We start from the raw sequence: 20099 nt of genomic DNA, 5'->3' as shown, positions 1-20099 counted from the left end.
CACATTGGGCTCTGCTGACAGCTCAGAGCCTGGAGCCTGCTTCAGATTCTATGTCTCCCTCTCTCTGCCCCTCCCCCATGCTTTGTCTCTCTGTCTCTCAAAAAAAAATGAACATTAAAAAAATTAAAAAAACACTTAGAGAGTCAAGCACAATGAAGAGACCTCTTTTGTTTGTCTTTTAAAAAAAGAACGAGGCAAATCCCTAGAAAATGCAGATAAGTAATTTACCTGATGAAGAGTTCAATGTAATAGTCATAAAGGTGCTCACTGAACTTGGAAGAAGAATGGATGAGCACAGTGAGAACTTCAACAAAGAGACAGAACATAAGAAAGTACCAGTCAGGTCACAGAGCTGGAGAACACAATAGCTGAACTAAAAATACACTAGAGGGGTTCAACAGCAGACTAGATAAAGTAGAAGAACAGATTAGTGACATGGAAGATAGGGTATGGTACTCGCCCAATCAGAGCAGCAAAAAGAAAAAAATAATCTTTTCAAATGAGGATAGGTTAAGAGTACTGTGTTACAATATCAAGTAGAATAACATGCACATTACCAGGGTCCCAGAGGAAAAGGAGAGAGAAAAAGAGATAGGAAAATTACTGGAAGAAATAATGGCTGAAAACTTCCCTAACTTGGGTAAGGAAATACATGTCCAAATACAAGAAGCACAGAGAGTTCTAAATAAGATGAGCCCAGTGAGATCCACACCAAGACACATTACAATTAAAACGTGAAAAGTTAAAGATACAGAGAGAATGCTTAAAGTAGCAAGAGAAGAACAACTTGTTACATACAGGAGAACCTCCAAAAGAGTATCAGCTGATTTTTCAGCAGAAACTTTGCAGGCCAAAAGGGAGGGGTATGATATATTCAAAATGCTAAAAGGAAAAAAACTCCCAACCAAGAATATTCTACCTGCCAAGCTTATCACTCAGAACTGAAGGTTAGATGAAGAGTTTTCCAGGCAGGCAAAAAGTAAAGAAGTTCAGCATCACTAAATCAGCCTGATAAGAAATGTTAAAAGGATTTCTTTAAGATGAAAAGAAAAGGCATTAACAAGAAAACATACAAAAGTAAAAATTTCACTGGTAAATGCAAATATACAGTAAAGGTAGTGGATTAACCCACTTATAAAGCTAATATGAAGGCTAGAAGACAATTGTAATAAAATTAAATATAATTATAATAATTAGTTAAGAGATACACAAAAAAGATGTAAAGTATGCATCAAAAACAGAACATATGGCAAAAGGGAATGTGGAGTTTTTAGAATGCACTCCAACTTAAGACACTATCAATTTAAAATAGACTGTTACATGTATAGGATATTATATGTGAACTTTGCGATAATCGCAAAGCAAAAATCTATAGACTATACACAAAAACAATGAGAAAGTATTTTAAACATAACACTACATTAAATCACCAAACCACAAGGGAAGAGAGCAAGACAAGAAGAAAGGAAGAGAGGAAGTACAAAAACATCCAGAAAACAATCAACAAAGTGGCAATAAGTACATACTTATAAATAATTACTTTAAATAAAAATGGACCTGAGGTGCCTGGGTGGCTCAGTCGATTGAGCATCTGAATTTGGCTCAGGTCATGATCCCACGGCTTGTGAGTTCGAGCCCCATGTCAGGCTCTGTGCTGACAGCTCAGTGCCTGGAGCCTGCTTTGGATTCTGTGTCTCCCTATCTGCCCTTCCCCGCTTGTGCTCTGTCTGTCTGTCTATCTCTCAAAAATAAATAAACATTAAAAAAATTAAATATAAATGGACTGAATTCTCCAATCAAAATATATACAGTGGTTCAATGGATAAAAAAACAAGATCTCTTATGTGGCCTATAGGAGACTCGTTTCAGATATAAGGACAGAGACAGGCTGAAAGTGAAGAGATAGAAATTACATGCAAATGGAAGTGAAAAGAAAGCTACTCATCTGTTGGGATGAGCACTGGGTGTTGTATGGAAACCAATTTGACAATAAATTTCATATTAAAAAAAAAGAAAGCTACTGTAGCTATACTTATATTGGACAAAATGGACTTTAAAATAAAGACCCTAATAAATACAAAGAAGGGCATTACATAATAATAAAAGCATCAATTGAACAAGAGGAAATAACATTTGCAAATATTTATGCACCAAACATAAAACTACCTAAATATAGAAAGCAAATATTAACAGACCTAAAAGGCTAAAAGGAAAACATATAGCCAATAAATAATTCTAGGGGGTTTTAATACCCCACTTATATCAGTGGATAGATAATTCAGACAGAAAATCAATAAGGAAACATTGGCCTTAAACAATACATTGCACTGGATAGACTTAATAGATATATACAGAACATCCCATCCAAAAGCAGTAGAACACACATTTTTCTCTAGTGCACATGGAACATTCTCCAGGATAGACCCCATGTTGGGCCACAAAAAAAGTCTCAATAAATTAAAAAAAGCTGAAATCATATCAAGCATCTTTTTGGACACAATTTCTCCTGTGATTCCTTCATCGATACATTTGTAGTTCAGTAGCACGTTGTTTAATCTCCACATAATGATGATTTTTCCAGGTTTCTTCTTGTAATTGATTTCTATGAAAATGAAAATAGAAATCAATTACAAGAAGAAACCTGGAAAAATCATCAGTATGTGGAGATTAAACAACGTGCTACTGAACTACAAGTGTATTGATGAAGGAATGAAAGGAGAAATAAAAAATACCTGGAGACAAATGAAAATGGAAATACAACAGTCCAATATCTATGGGATGCTTCAAATGCACTTTTAAGAGGAAAGTGTATAGTGATACAGAGCTATCTTAAGAAACAAGAAAAATCTCAAATGATCTAACTCTTTACCTAAAGGAACTAGAAGAAGAAAAACAAGTGCAGATCAAAGTTAGTAGAAGAAAGGAAATAATAAAGATCAGAGTGGAAATAAATAAAATAGACACTAAAAAGACAATAGAAAACATCAATGAAACTGAGAGCTGGTTCTTTGGAAAAATAACCACAATTGACAAACCTTTAGCTAGATTCACCAAGAAAAAAGAGGGCTCAGATATATAAAATCTGAAATGAAAAAGGACAAGTTATAACCGATATCACAGAAATACAGAGGATCATAAGAGACTGCTACAAACAATTATATGCCAACAAATGGGACAACTCAGAAGAAATGAACAAATTATTAGAAACATACACTTTTCCAAGGCTGAATCATGAAGAAATAGAACATCTAAATAGACCAATTATTAACAAGGAGAGATTAAGATCAGTAATCAAAACCTTTCAACAAACAAAGGTCTGGGGCCAATGTCTTTACTGGTGAATTCTGCCAAACTTTCAAAGAAGATTTAATACTTATCCTTCTCAAACTTCCAAAAAACTGAAGAGGAGGAATAATTTCCACTCATTTTGTGGGACCAGCATTACTCTGACAAGGACACCACACAAACAAAGAGAAAATTAAAGTCCAATATCCCTAATGATCATAGATGCAAAAGTCCTCAACAAAATATTAGCGCACTGAATTCATCAATACTTTAAAAGTCTCATATTCCATGACCAAGTGGTATTTATTCCAGGGATGAAAATGGTTTAACATCTGTAAATCAATCAACATTGTATAACATAAACAAAATGAAGGATAAAAATCATATGATCACCTCAAAAAATGAAGAAAAAGTAGTTGATAAAATTTGCGTTCATTTATGATAAAAAATCTCAGCAAAGTGGGTATAGAGGGAAGATATTTCAATATAATATGAAAAACCTAGAGCAAACATCATATTCAATGGTAAAATACTGACAGCTTTTCCTCTACAATCAGGAACATTACAAGGATGTTCTCCCTTGCCACTTTTTTTCTACATAGTAGCAGAAATCCTAGCCAGAGCAACTAAGCAAGAAAGCAAAAAAAGCATCCAAATCAGAAAAGAAGTATAAGTTTCAACACTTGCAGATGACATGATACTATATCTAAAAAAAACCCCTAAAGATGCCACCAAACAGCTCTTAGAACTAATAAATCAATTCAATAAAGTTGAAGGATAGAAAACCACTGTACAGAAATCTGTTGTATTTTTTTATGCTTATTTGTTTTTGAGAGACAGAGAGAGAGAGAGCAGGGAAAGGGCAGAGAGAGGGGGAGAGAGGATCTGAAGCAGGCTCTGGATAACCACATGCAAAAGAATGAAACTAGACCACTATCTGACACCATTTCTGACACAAAAATCGATTCATAATGGTTTAAAGACTTGAATGTAAGACCTGAAACCATAAAACTCCTAGAAGAAAACAGGTGATAAGCTCAGTGTCAGTATCTCAGAAAGTTTTTGTTTGTTTGTTTTGGATTTGACTCCAAAAGCAAAAATAAACACGTGGGACTACATCAAAATACAAAGCTTCTACCTGGCAAAGGAAATCATCAACAAAACAAGAAGGCAGCTTACTGAATGGGGCAAGATATTTGCAAATCATAGATCCAATACGGGATTAATATCCAAAATATAAAGAGAACTCATACAACTGGAAAAAAAAAATGGGCAGAGAATCTGAATAGATATTTTTTCCAAAGAAGATATAGAGATGGCCAACAGACACATGAAAAGATGTTCAACATCACTAATTATCAGGGAATTACAAATCAAAACCATAGTCAAATATCACCTCAAACCTGCTACAAGAGCTATTATCAAAAAGTCCAGAGATGGGGCGCCTGGGTGGCTCAGTTGGTTAAGTGTCTGACTCTTGGTTTCAGCTCAGGTCATGATCTCACAGTTCATGGGTTCAAGCCCCACATCAGGTTCCATGCTGACAGTGCAGAGCCTGCCTGGGATTCCTCTCTCCCTCTCTCTGCCCCTCCTCTGCTCTCTCTCTGTCTCAAAAATAAATAAACTTAAAAAAATTTTTTTTAACGTTTATTTATTTTTGACACAGAGAGAGACAGAGCATGAATGGGGGAGGGTCAGAGACAGAGGGAGACACAGAATCGGAAGCAGGCTCCAGGCTCTGAGCCATCAGCCCAGAGCCCGACGCGGGGCTCAAACTCACGGACCGTGTGATCGTGACCTGAGCTGAAGTTGGACGCTTAACTTCAGTTGGGCGCCACCCAGGCACCCCAAAAATAAATAAACTTTTTTAAAAAGTCCAGAGATAACAGATGTTGGTGAGGACATAGAAAAAAAGGGAACCCACATACGTTGTTGGCAGGAATGTAAATTGGTGCAGCCACTGTGGAAAACAGTGTGTGTGTGTGTGTGTGTGTGTGTGTGTGTGTATATATATATATATATATATATATATATATATATATCTTTCTCTCTCTCTCTCTCTCTCTCTATATATATATATATATATATACTTACACACACATATATATATGTATGTATATGTACATATACATATATATGGTTTTGAGACTGCCATTCAGGAGCTAGCTCTAAAATTATTGGCAACACAGCTGTTAGAACTATATATATATGGTGTGTGTGTGTGTGTGTGTGTGTGTGTGTGTGTGTATTCCATACCATGGAATACTACTCAGTCATAAAAATGAAGGAAATCTTGCCATTTGCAGCAACATAGGTGAACCTAGAGGGTATTATGCTATGTGAAATAATAGAGAAAAAAATACTGCACGGTTTCACTTGTGTATGGAACCTAAAAAACAAAACAAACAAAACAAAACTCATAGATACAGAGAACAGATTGGTGGCTACAGAGGGACAGGGGGTAAGGGGGTGTTGGGTGAAATGGCTGAAGTGTATGGTGAATGATGGCAACTCGACTTACGGTGGTGATCACTTTGTAGTGTATACAAACATCGAATTTAAATGTTGTGCACCTAACACATATGTAATGTTCTACAGCAATTTTATTTCAATTAAAAAAATACCTCAGGTTCTATTTGTGGGCCCATAAGATAAAGTGTGACAAGGACAAATGTAAATTTCTGTCTTAGTTGTCGATAATTATAGAGCTATCTCCTGAATGGCACCCTCAAAACCAAGGTAAGGTTTTTGCTTCTATGTTCAGTGTCAGCTTTTCATCCACAAATGCTACCAGCAAAGAAAGCCTGCGAGGTCCTTGACTACAGTCCTGAGGCTTCCCTAAGGTGGAAACCAATTTACATGTATAATTCTATTCTTTTTCAGAATTACAAGTATTGTGAGTGGTACTGTTACTGCAAAACTGCATTTTTATTTTAAACATACACAAGAATAGAGTAATACAATGAATAGCCATGCGTTCACTGCTGACAAAATCTTACCATTTTGCCTTATTTGCTTGGGATCTTCTTTTCTTAAAAAAATTAAATATTATGGATACAATGGTGCAATCTTACAAGCCCCTCTTCAAATCCATTCCCCTAGCTTGCTCCCCAGTCTTTAGATCATATTCTTGTGCTCCAACTAAATTTCAGTAGAAATGACATCCATATGGCATCTTACTGATTTTTTTTTTGAAACCTTCGAGGATACATTGAAATTATTTGATCCCTTCACACTCCTCGTAAAAGTATTCTGTCTGTTTATTCAATATAGTTGTGCTTTGCAACATACGGCAGGTACCTGTTGTAAACACTAAAACTACCAGCGAGATTAATACTTGAGTCCAACCTTGAAAAATCCCACTGTTGAGTTTCATTAAAATTCAAAATTCCTCATTAACTATTAATAACATTCATTCCGTTTTTGCAGTTAGCAAGAAAACAATGAATTTCATTTGCAGAGTGACAGGAGCTGGAAACCATTCAAAGGTATCAGCTGTCCTACAGGGCCACATCACTCTTAGTTTTGTCCTCGCAGAAAGAAAGCCAAGTGATAGCAGCGGTCTTGCTTAATTGTATATAAAAATAAAAATAAAACTGGGCAGAAAGGACAGGTCTAAAACATTAGGCTGCAAGTGACCTGAACAGGTTAGAAATTGGTCTTTAGTTCAGAAGGGCACCCTCTCAATCCTAATGACTTACCAGTCACTTTTGAACTAAGGGGCTCTAAAAGATTTAGAGCCATGCATACACATCAGGGCCAAACAACCAATAATCTACCTTGCCTTGACTAGAATCCCACGGATGCCCATTAAAATTTAAAGTTGAAAGTTCAGGAGACTACTAAGGCAGATGAGGCTGTCTCTGTGGTCAGAAACATCTTCCCACCAAAGTACACGAGTGAGGAAGGAAATCCACCAGAGGATGTAATAAATGAGTGACCAGGGGGAGGCAGAGTGACACTCAAAGCACCAGACATTCAGAGATAAGGGGAAAGAACAAGACCCTGTCTCTTCCTGTAAGAAACATCAGGAACGTCTGAGGAGAAAATGCCAAAGTTCCGAGTTACAGAGGCCTGGTAGATAAATCAAGAGATGGAAGATGAATGCTAAGAGCTCTGTAATTTGTATTTATATGCCGCCTGCCTCTAAGAAGTTCATAGTACTTTATGGATAACATCTAATTAAACTTTACAACATGCCTGGAAATGAGGAATCAAGTGTTATTGCCCCTATTTTACAGATAGGAAACCGCCTTGCTCTGGACCTTGGTTCACACTGTTAGCGGCACATTAGAGAAGAGGCTTTAAATCTGTCTTCTTTTCCTTTGTCCATTATCCTTCCTTCCTGAGAAATTGGAACAGTGTTGTATGATATTAAGAATAGTACAAGAAATCAGAATGAATCATTATCTCTATTTACTGGATGTTCCTCCCCAGACGGATGGCTTCCCTTTCCACGTGCCGACCGCTCAAATTCTAGAAACCACTACGCAAGATAGGAATAGAATTCCTACTTGACAAAATGAAAAATTGAGGCTCTGAGCATTTGAGGTATGATTCATCTTCCACCCAGGATGTGGCAGAGCCAGGATGGAAACCAGCTCTTCTCGACACTAAAACTTGAGCTGTGTTCACACAATACAGGATGGGATTTCAACCCTCTGGATTCCTACTTTGAATGTACCGAGGGGGGCTGAATTGCATAAATGAACATCCTCTCTAACATCTTTAGGAAGCTCGTCATTACCTGGCCTTTGTCTGTCTCTCAGCTCAGTTTTCTGAATCTACCTCACCCCGCTGAAACTGAGTAATCTCTAGTCCTGCACTCCACCACAGTACAGCCTCTATACCCTAAATTCTGACATTGCTCTTCTGTCTGGCGTTCCACTCACCCCTTTTTTCCACAGCTGGAGACTAAGCACAGGGCCAAGGGCTCGGCGGTAGTAGGGCTTTGATAAATTCTCGCTAAGTGAATAAATACTAAATCTTTAGTTATTTATATTCTCCAGCCTCCAATCTGCCCCAGACCTTCACCTCCCTTCCTGGAACCTACCAGGACTCTCAGGCAGCCTATGGCCTTGATTATCTTCTTTCTCTGGGCCTGAGAAGTTTGGGGACAATCTTAGTCTCTCCAAGCTCAGAAACAGAGACACCAGGTATCTCCACCCTCATTGGAAGCGTGGGCTTTCTGTGGGGTCCCTTGTGCCTGCATTTCTTTGATGCCAGATTAGATGACTCACACCCCTTTCTCTGGTTCATTGACACCCTGGACACTGAGTCTTCCCTAGTGCCACCCAGTTTGTCTGAATGGCTCCTGGTCAGTCTAGTTCTCTTTCTTTCTTTCTTTCTTTTTTTTTTTTAGCATGAGTTGCTTTTTTTTTTTTAAGTTAATTTATTATTTTTTGAGAGAGAGTGAGTGGGAGAGGCGGAGAGAGAGGGAGAGAGAGAGAGAGAGAGAGAGGAAGGAAGGATAGTAAGCAGGCGATGCAGGGCTCAAACTCACCAACTGTGAGAACATGACCTGAGCCGAAATCCAGAGTCAGACGCTTAACCAACTGAGCCACCCAGGAGCCCCTAGTTCTTTTTCTCCTTAATTTGTTTTTAGACATTAACTTCATTGGGAATCAGAGTCATTCAACTATACTGCTCATTACAGCATCACCTCCTCATCAGAAGAACCCGATGTCACCCAAAATGCTTGCAATTCATCTCCGATTGTTGCTTCCACTGCTTGTGTCATCCCCATTCCCAGACTCTGCCCTAATTTCACTCTATCTTCTGGCTGCTTTCCTACTAAAGACTCTTTCTATGAAATCTCCATGTTACTAAAGACCTCAGTTGCCAAGAGTTACTCTTCCCTCCCCAATACACTCCATTTCAGCAGGTTCTTCTCTGCTATCTGTATCTACTGGTGGGGGATTAATCCAACCTCAACTTGGCAGTCAAGGATGACAGCTTCCTTTGGATAAACAGTCTGAACAGAATGTAAAACAGACAGTGTTACCATGGCTGGTCTTCCTTCCTTCCTTCCTTCCTTCCTTCCTTCCTTCCTTCCTTTCATGAGGTCCAAGGTGAAGAGAATAGACTGAATGATGGATCATGGTCCCCTTTTCTTGCCTGCTTTTGTAGTCATTTTGGAATAGCCAAAGCTAACTTTTTCATTTGGGGGAAGAGAAAATCTTCAAGAATGCCACAGTTACAGTCTCAATAAAGTATACTTAACAACATGTAGTTTTTATACAACGTATTAGCATTATTCATAAGGGGAGAAAGGCTACCAAAGCAGCAGTGAAAGGAAATGAATATCTTAAAACAAGCTTTTCCCAACATATAAAGTGAAATCATGAATGTTAAAACATTTTATTGTCTGTCTTTTAAAAATTTTTTTTTACAGATGGCATTGTCCCCGTTTAGTAACTGTATTAATCCATTCCTTCAACAGTAATTTATTGAGTCTTTCTATGTGTTTGGAATATCTTTAACACTATGTAAATATCAAGCTCTTTAAAAAGTGAGTGAATCTAACATTTCTAGAGCTTTCCTTTGCAGCGCAAAATTCTTATCTAATGGTCAAACTGCTACAAGTTATACTGCTTTTATATTTCTATCCAACCTGTCCATGTATCCACTGTCGTCCAAGTGGCCACATCCTTCATAATCATCTTTCACCTTCCTTTCTTCCTCTTTATTACTTATCATACCACTGCAGGACATTAACACCTGTTTGCAAGGATTTCCTTGATGTCAGAAACCCTTCTCGTCAGAGGTGAGATGGAGAGGAGAAACAAGTCCTTTTTCAGCAGGTGGGGGAGGGGATTCTTCTTAGTCCAGAACTAGGCCATAATCAAGAGCTCTTCACAGAAGCACTGATGAGCTTTCAAACCGTCCCATGCAAAATAACAGCATCCTGAAAATAGGAGGCGGATTTTGTGTTGCAAAGTATGGAATGTTCAGAAAGGGCTGAGAATGAGACCTTCTCTGCAGAGCTCAGAGACAGACAGGATGGTTTTTCCTCCACATTTGATTGGTTACAAACCAAATCCAAGGAGATTATACAGATTTTTAGAGCTCATAAGTCCTTTCCTTCCATCCCTGTTTCCCAGCCCTCCTCACCGAGACCGTTGTGTATAGGGGAGACCTGCCGAGACACCAGATCTCATCCTTCCTGTGTGTGACTGTAGACGGGAATCCATTTGGCTGTCAGTTGCTGCTTCTTCATGGAGAAGTCCACGAATTCAGAGTAGCAGGCAGCACGACATGATGAGAAGAGACAGACTTCAGAGCCCGAAAGATCTGGGACCAAATCTCTGTGACCTTTACCTGCCACCAACTGCATCACTTCTGTGAGATTCAGTTTCCTCGTATGCAAAATGGGAAGACCATAACATGCATCTCACAGATTGCTATGGGGGGTTGCATGCTCTTGGTTCGAGTCTTGCCAGCTGTGCACTTCTGAGTCTGTTTCTATAAAATGGAGTTAATAATAGCATCTACTTCAGAGGATTATTGTGAGCATTAAATGCATTCTTATAAGTAGAGTGCTTTGAATAACACCAGGCACATAATGAATGGGCCTCCCAAAATATCCTACCTGTGAGTAGTAGCAGGAGTAGTAGCAGGAGACCTCTAACATGGGGTCTACCACATGGCGGCTGTCAGCATATATTAGCATCATCATATTCCTCTGTTAGTTTGGATAAGGGCTTTTATTTTAGGTGGGACTAAAAAAAAATTATATGGTGCTTAGCATTTGGAGATGTTATGTTGCATTTCTGTAGAGAGACCTGACTGATTTAGAAAGGGCAGTGAGTTCCAGTTTGGTCCATGGAACCTGCCCCTCACGGAACCAGCTGAGTCAGAACATGTATTAACCCTCCGATTACTCAAGTGTCTCATTTTGTTTTGAATCAATAGCTGCAGTGTTTGCTATTTATGGGCTGTTGACAGCAGATTAAACTTTCACAGAAACTGTAAGGATGGTCACCTCCACAACAGGGCCACAGGGTGCTGAATGTCTAAAAATATCTCCCTGTGCTCTGTCAAGATGCCCCATATTCTCAGCACTGGAGTCACAGCATTGGGTTAACAAGAAAATACATTAGCTGGAATAGGACGGAGAGTCAGAGCTCATAAACGTATCAGCAATCTTTGGCAAAATTTCTTTCTTAGAGAGGATGGCTGCCACTTGGTCTCTAAGGAATGGAACATGGGACAGCTAAATTTTGATAAGAAAAAGAATCTCATGGACTGGCCAGGGAGTGGGGGGGTAGGCTTGGGTGGAATGTGGAATTGGCAGGGAGGCCAGGGGAGCAGGAAGGGCCACCTGGCAATGAGGAACACCAAACACAAATGGAAAGGCATCACCAAAGCCACGTTTTGTAGCCTCACTGTACCTCAGTGTGGCCCTCACTATACATCAGTAAATTGTATATAGAATTTATTCACTTTGGATGGGCTGACATGAAATTCTGCCTCCTAGCCTGAGCAAGTGAACACAGAAACCTTAACCAAGCTTGAAAAACGCAGATATGTCCTCTCCCGGATCCACACCATGTGCTTCTCTGCTGACTCTTCAACGGTTTTTACAAACCCTAGGCCCAGTCATCTTGGAAAGAGGCCAGTAAAAGCAAAAGAGAGACAGAAAATGAAGCTACTTGAGTTGACCCAACTTGTTTGTTGTTGGTTCTCATCACCTCCTATCCCTTCTGTCTCTGCGAGAGTAAAGTCTGAATGTCACAAACTCTGCTTTTGCCAGACTTAACGCGAACAGAGTATAGGTGACAGTCTAAAAATCAGTTTTAGGGTCCTGTTCACTTTGACACTTTCGGGCATGTTCAGACATGATGCCCTTTCACAAATCTTGTTTTTTTATTTCTGCACAGTAGCCCAGGGCTTTCAGAAAGCAGACTGACTTCCTCCAAGGTAATGTAGCTACCAGGTGGAGGTTCCAGATCTGCCTGAGCACAAAGGTTTTGACCTTTCCTTTGAAGGTGTGGCCATTTCCTAGGTGTGGGGAGTGAATCTTGGGGAGGAGCTGAGGGTTTGGAGAATGTGAAAATGAAAATAGTGTGGGATCTCTTAATACACTGACGTGAGACCCTAAACAACGAAGGCTTAGTTGCATTTAGAAATCATAGTTTCCTGCCTTTCTTCAATTCTTCCGCTCAGTAGAGGAAGTGGAACAAATAGTTGGTGAGTGACTAAAGATTGAGGATTCATCAAGAAATGTGAAGTCAAGATGAGATTTGTGAGCAAAGAAATCTGACAATTTTCAAGGAATTGAACATTTTTTAAGTATGAGAGAATGAGCAAGACAGAAGTTAAGGAGGTGGTAGTTAGCGAAGTAGGGAGAATTTTGAAAGAATTAAATGGATTCCAGGTATGGCTTCATCAGTAAGTAACTTAGTGGCTTAGAGATTCCGGGAATGGGTGGAGGAAGATGGCAGACTGTGAGGCTAAGATGTCAGGGGAATTGTCAGTATAGGTATATTGAAGTTGCTGAGAACCATAACAAGAGAGAAAAACAAGAAACTGAAGATGTTGCCCCATATTTCTATCATATATTTTACTAGCTCTAAGAACTATATCACATATCATTTTCTTCAAGAAAAGCAGGAAGCATATAGCAACGTATTTAAATGGGGGATTCTACACTTCTGATTATTTGGGCTAATGCGATAACCACAATCAAACTCATTTCTGTCATGTTGTATGTGCCTGAGGTGAACAAAAGTTGGCATTATTTAGACTGCTTTTACCTAAACCACTTTGGTGGGTGGACCTACTGTCTTAATTGTCTATTAGAAACTAAAGACCTAATACTTACTTATCTATTATAAACTAAACTGTTCACTCACATCACATAATTTTTGAGCCTTGGGGTTCATGAATGGGGTATTTTCTTTTTTTTTTTTTCCCCTTACCAGGAACCAGTGGCCTTATTTCCTTCATCACAACTAACTATGGATTTAAAGCCACTCACTTCAAAAAATGCATATTTGTATGTGTATTTGTTCATAATTATTTTTCAAATCTATGCATAAAGAGTAGAAGGAGTTACATACAATATTATTAATAAGGTGGGTGAGGACGGTGGGCTATTGTGTTTTATTTTTCTTTAACAATTCTCAGAATTTATCTTTTTACATTTTCCATAATGGTAATATGTTATTTTTGTGAAAAGAACAAGCAACAATATTTATACCTCATGTACAATGAATGTGTAAACAAAATAATACTTTTCTTTCCATCCAGATTCATTGTGCCTTGCCAGGGACACTATCAAGAATTAAGATATTGCTCAAGGAAGAGGAATGGGAACCTATTTAGAGCACATGCTGGATGGACATCTGCAATTCGGGGCAAGACTGCGCATGTGAAAAACAGCTGATAAATCTGTCACTTAGCGTACAGTATTTCATCTGGAAACAGAAATGTTTGGAGGGCGCCTGGGTGGCTCAGTCTGTAAAGCGTCAGACTTCAGCTCAGGTCATGATCTCCTGGTTGGTGAGTTCGAACCCTACGTCAGGCTCTGTGCTGACAGCTCAGAGCCTGGAGCCTGCTTTGGATTCTGTGCCTCCCTCTCTCTGTGCCTCTCTCCCACTTGCGCTCCGTCTCGCTCTCTCTCAAAAATAAACACTAACGAGAAAAAAAATTAATGCCTGAGAATGACACACGCGCACAAGCAGATGAACTCCCTGAGAGACACCTTGCATGCAAAGAAGGTGGTACATCATCTTCCTCAATTAGGAACCGGCTCAAATCCAGTAACTTAGATAACTGGCAGTGTATCTAATATCTAAACTATGTTAACTGGTGCTATGTGTTCAGTTGTGTCCTCCCTGAATATATGTTGAAGTCCTAACCGCTGGTACCTGTGAATGTGACCTTACGATTTTTGCAGATATAATCAAGTTAAGATGAAGTCATTAGGATGAGCCCTGAAACAATATGGCCTGGTGTCCTCATTAGAAGAGGAGGAGAAACAAAGAGACACAGCCACAGGATGTGACAACAGAGAGAGACTGAATGTAGCAGCTACAAGCCAGAGAACCCCAAGAACTGGGGCAAATCACCAGAAGCTAGAAAAAGCCAGAAGGGGTCCTCCTCTACAGGTTTTAGAAGGGACGTTGCCCTGCCACCATCTTGATGTCCGACTTCTTGCCTCTGAAACTGTGAGACAATAAATTTCTGTTGTTTGAAGTCACCTATTCCATGGTACTTTGTCATGGCAGCCCTAGGAAATTAATACACCGTGAAATTACAATTGCCTATTTAGAACTCCAGACATTTACTTGATAAAAACTATTTTCTATCTGTGCTCAAAAATTTGATTCTTGCAAAGGTGTAGAAAGGGAAAGCGTTTAAGTTTGCTGGGAGTCTGTTATATAGTTTGCTCTATTGCTAGTGTTGTTGCAAGTTTCTATGTAGATTTAAGGATTCAAAGTAAGATAGGGTAACACAAACTCTAGGCACAGAGAGCAGTCAACCAAGGAGAAGAACTGAACGGAAGAAAACTTACTAAATCAACATCAAAATGATAGGTAAATCATATTGTCAAGCTATACGGATGGAAAAGATTGAGTTCTAGGCTAAAGTTAATAATTATTGGCATATGCTGTTTTAACAGCTATATCTTTTGGTTTTTGTTTTCGGGAACAACCACATGGAATGGAAGAGGATGCTAAATTCTTGACGTAGTGAACTGTGAATACAGGAAGCCAGGTTATTTGGAATATAAGGCTACGGTTTGCCCACCAACATATACATGATAGCAGTGTGTCAACATTTTGATTATGATATTGAGGAGAAAGGAAAACAGTCTCTTGACTGGGGCCTTATAAATCAAAGCCCCAACGAGGAAGAATGAATTCCAAGAGGTCAAGCCAGCAGGAATTTAAGGAAGAGGCATACAGCCCCTAGCTAGCATGAGCAGGCACAGGGCCTCCCATTTCTCGGTGTCCTGTGTAGAGACATGTTTGTGTCAGGGCCTGGTGACAGCTTTGTGGCTGTGCTGTTAGGGTGGGGCCCTTCCCAACTCCCCTCCACTCCTTTGTTCTCTTTTCTTCTGGGTCAAGCTTGAGAACATGTTCATCAGTGGGGGATCAAGAAGACCGTTTGGATGCCAAAAATAGATTAAAGGTCAGGTAATGGATGGTAAAATTATAGTAATGGATGGAAAAATCAGCTACCCAGTGCACGGAGACCATGAGAGATGCGTGAAGTTTCAGCATCCCCTGCTGAAGGGAAGGTATCCTTACTCCAAAATAGCCATTGCTGGGAAACCCAGAAGGTGCTTAGGGACATGTGTGGAAAGTTTTTGGTAGATTTGATTTCTGTTAAAAGGCACAGATCCCTTTTCTATCGGGTTTGTCTGTATGGAAGGATTATAATGTCTGTTCTCCACGTGTGTGGAGGTTACATGTGACAATTTTGAGCAGAGGCTCTGAGAGCCATCATGGGTTCTGCCATCTCTCTTCTCTCTGTCTTGAGACTGGTATGCCCCAGACAGGGGCTTCTCCTTCAGATTTTGTTCCCAGGTAAGGAGGGCATGGAATAGAACTACAGCCAACATGTAACACAAGTGAAAAATTCACCTTTGTTGTGGTAACCTGTTGGACATTCGGTTTGTTTGTTACTGCAGCACAGTAAAAGATAACTACAGAAGTTAACTAGCAAAAGTTAACTACAACATAAACTCCAAAATGGCACACCCCAGTTATAGTAGTTATGTACTGTGTCCAAGAGCACAAGGCAATATGAGGAATCGAGGTAGAACCAAAGAGCTGGAAGTCCTCAAATGGTATTTAGGCCTGAAATTGGTGATTCAAGGGATGAGCACACTGGGACAACAATCTGAAGACTGGTCTCAAACTAAGAAAGGGGTCATTGTGGGAAGAATGACAGGTAGGACATAGTTGATAATACAATTAATAAGAGATCAATACTAGATGTATCTGTAGTGTGTGTATGTGTGTGTGTGTGTGGGAGAGAGAGAGAGAGAGAGAGAGAGAGAGAGAGAGAGAGAGGAAGAGAGATAACTTGTGTAAATGAATCTCAGGAGAATTTAAGATTGGTTGGCTTAGCAGTGGCTTGTTTTCCAAAAAAGACTTGGAGTTCAAGCATCTAATCATCAAATTGGGTGATGAATAGGGCAGCAACTCCACTTAAAGAATGGAGGAATCCAGTTTGGGGAAGGCTATTCATGGAAAGAGGGCCAAGGAATAAATGTACTAGGAAGGAAATACAAGAAGGAAACTGATTCACAGGGGAAATGGGAGTCAAACCATTTGGCCGGTGAGAAAGAAGGCAAGACTCAGTCATGAGGACCAGACAGGAACTCCATCTCTGAGACACTGGGATGTCCAGGTTAGAACAGAACTGGGAGTCGGTTGGATCAAGAGTAAACCTGGGAGGCGTCGACCTTATTTCCTTCTAGCAAATGGCATGGAGTTTGGACACGGCACAGAATATTCTCAACTCACCTACTTTCTTTCTTCCCCTCCTCCATTCTGCAAGTGGAGGTGTCACCTTTGCCACTCCCGGCTCATGAGGTCTGTTGCAATTAATGGCATGGCCTGATGTGACCTCTTGCAAATGCATCTTGAAAGGTGACAACCTCCTCTATCCTGGGTCTTCTGTGCAGACAGCAGTGTGTGGCTTCTAAATGCCGGGGTAATGGCGCCACAGATAGATCCAAATGACACCAGAATCGTTAAGGTCTCCCACAGATGTCATTCCCTCCCATCAACAGTGAGCGCAAGGAATTATTATACAGGCCTGAACCTTGATTCACACAACGGGGGGCCATTGTAGCATCCATAACTAAATAAATAACAGATTTTTACGAGGTGTTGAGACAAAATTCCTCTTCTCTCTTTTTTACTGCTTGCTCATCCCCCCCTGCCCTCACCCTAGTCTACCTACCTTTCCCTTTAAACGGAAACATAAGTCTGCCATTTAATAAAATCCCAATAACGATCCTTCTCGAAAGGACAAGGGCTAATAATCACTCCCCCGTTTAACATTCCAGTCACATGATGGTGAAGGAGAATAAATCAGTTAAGCAGCAAGATAGAGCACAACTAATTTTCATGTAAAAGGGGGGTGATTGCTTCTTTTTTATAAAACCATTGTGATTTTTTTTAAGCTGTTAAAGCCCAAACATCCTTGTCTATCAGTTTATGAATTATTAATAAAAAAAAAAAAGGAGAAGAAAAAAAGAGGCTTTCTTGTCCTAAATATCATCTGCTAAGCCACCTCGGCCTGAAGAGGCTCACACTGATTCCTGATTTACATAGCCCCAGTTGGAAGTTAATGAAGACTGCTGAGCCACCTTTCAACATGCAGATAAACCTTCATGTATTTAAAAGCAGGGAATCTGTGCTTGTTCCTGGCAAATTATTCATCTAAGATCTGAAGTTTCTGACACCGCCTGCGTCAGATAAACTGTCACCCAAATTGCAAACTAATTAGTGATTCAAACATTTTCGAGCTGATTGATGACAGAATAATTTACGCTTGTTTCTGAGTTTCCAGCTGGCACGGGCTGCTGACTGGAGCCCTAATTAACGCGAGTACATCAGTCATGTTCTGCCAAGGCAGCACGTACAATTAAAAGGCAGTTTAAATGGAATATCACATTAAAAAGGCTGGGAGATGCAAATGTGAAGAAACAGCGCTTTAGGAAGAAATGACAACAAAAACCCACAAACCAAAACAGAATGGAAAAAAAAAAGATTTTTTTTTTTTTTTTTTAATGGAGAAATAAATTGTACTCTGCATTGAGTATTTAACAACAACAAAAAATCACCAAGAGGAGCCAGACTGGGCATACTAAATATTTTTGTATTTAAGGAGTTTTATTGAGATGAGTGTTTATTGCTCTTTTTAATGCAAACAGTTTGGATAATAGCCCTTTAAATTTGTTCTTGGTGAAAGGTGGCCTCCTCCTCCCCCCCTCCTTAGTAGCGAGTGGATGGGTGGGATTCCTTGTGGGATTTTTCCTGGGTTCATGGACCCATCCCAGTTCTGTCTCCTCGCCTTTCTTTGATGACCCTGCTCTCCTGATCTTTGGCAGTTTGACTTGCCTGCATCTTCGACACGTAAGACTGCCTTGCAGTATTCATTCTTTTTTTTTTTTTTACCCCCCAAGACTTTCTTTATTTTTTTTTTAAGTTTATTTATTTATTTTGAGAGAGAGAGACAGTGCGAGTGGGAGAGGGGCAGAGAGAGTGGGAGAGAGAGGATCCCAAACATACTCTGTGCCGCCAGTAGAGCGCGATGCCGGGCTCCAACTCATGAAACCGCGAGATCATGACCTACCTGAGCCAAAGCCAAGAGTTGGCCGCTTAACCTACCGAGCCACCCAGGTGCCCCCAAGACTTTACTTTTTAGGACAGTTTTAGTTTTGTAGCAAAATTGAGCAGAAAGCACAGACGCTTCCCATATATCCCTGCTCCTATACATGCACAGCACCCCTCCGTGCCCCCCCCCCCCGCCCCCCACTATCAACGGTCAGCGGTCAGCACCAGAATGGTTCATTTGGTAAAATCTGTGAACCTACATGGATACATCATTATCACCCAAAGTCCACGGTTTACGTTAGGGTTCACTCTTGCTGTTATCTATGGGTTCTGACAAATGTATAATGACATGTATCTACCATTGTAGTATCATACAGAATGGCTTCACTGCCTTAAAAATCCTCTGTGCTCCACCTATTCATCCCTCCTTTCCTCCTAACCCCTGGCAATCTCTGATTTTTACTGTCTACAGAGTTTTGCCTTTTCCGGAATGACATGTAGTTGGAATCGTGCAGCATGTAGCCCTTTCAGATTGGCTTCTTTTACTAGGTAATATACCTTTATGCTTCCTCCATATCTTTACATGTCCTAATAGTCCATCTTTGAGCCCTGAATAATATTCCATTGTCTGGATGTACCACAGTCATCCATCCACCTTACTGAAGGATATCTTGGTTTCTTCCAAATTTGGCAATTCTGAATAAAGATGCTTTAAACATCTCTGTGCAGGGCTTCGTGTGGACATGTTTACCACTCATTTGGGTAAATGCCAAGGAACACAACTGCTGGGTCATTTGTTCACTTTTACCATGTACACCTATTACCCTCTCTCTGAGACCGCAAGCTGCTTGAGGGCAAGGAGCACATGTTATATCTCTTTTCATTTCCAGCAGGGCATGGTATACTGTTTTGCACAGAAGAATAATACCATATTATATTTTTTTTAAATAAGCTTTCCTATAGCTGGGGCGCTCAGTCGGTTGAGGGTCCGACTTCGGCTAAGGTCATGATCTCACAGTTCATGGGTTCGAGCCCCGCGTCGGGCTCTGTGCTGACAGCTCAGAGCCTGGAGCCTGCTTCAGATTCTGTGTCTCCCTCTCTCTCTGCCCCTCCCCTGCTCACACTCTATTTCTCTCTCCCTCAAAAATAAATAAACATGAAAAAAAATAAAAATAAATAAAAAGCTTTCCTATAGCTTCTCCCTCTCCTCCTTATTTGTTATACTTTTTGATGATTTTAACAGTCCAAGATCACTCACTACTCAGTGTCTTCTTACTCCTATGATTATACCCATAATAACAACACTCAAATTTTGTGAGCCAAGTGGTACCTATTCAACTCTGCTGTCGTGGTGCATAAAAGGGGCCATAGACAGTATGTACACAATGAGCCTGGCTGAGTTCCAATAAAGCTTTATCTACAGACAAGCTATGGGCTGGGTCTGCATTAGAGGCATTGCTTTAAAGTCATGTATTACTTTTGACTAGTAAAACTTAATGGCTTCATTTT

This window comes from Panthera leo, chromosome D4 (genome assembly GCF_018350215.1).
Source record: "Panthera leo isolate Ple1 chromosome D4, P.leo_Ple1_pat1.1, whole genome shotgun sequence".
In the NCBI taxonomy this organism is placed as follows: Eukaryota; Metazoa; Chordata; class Mammalia; order Carnivora; family Felidae; genus Panthera; species Panthera leo.
Note: the sequence above shows the minus strand (reverse complement) of the source record.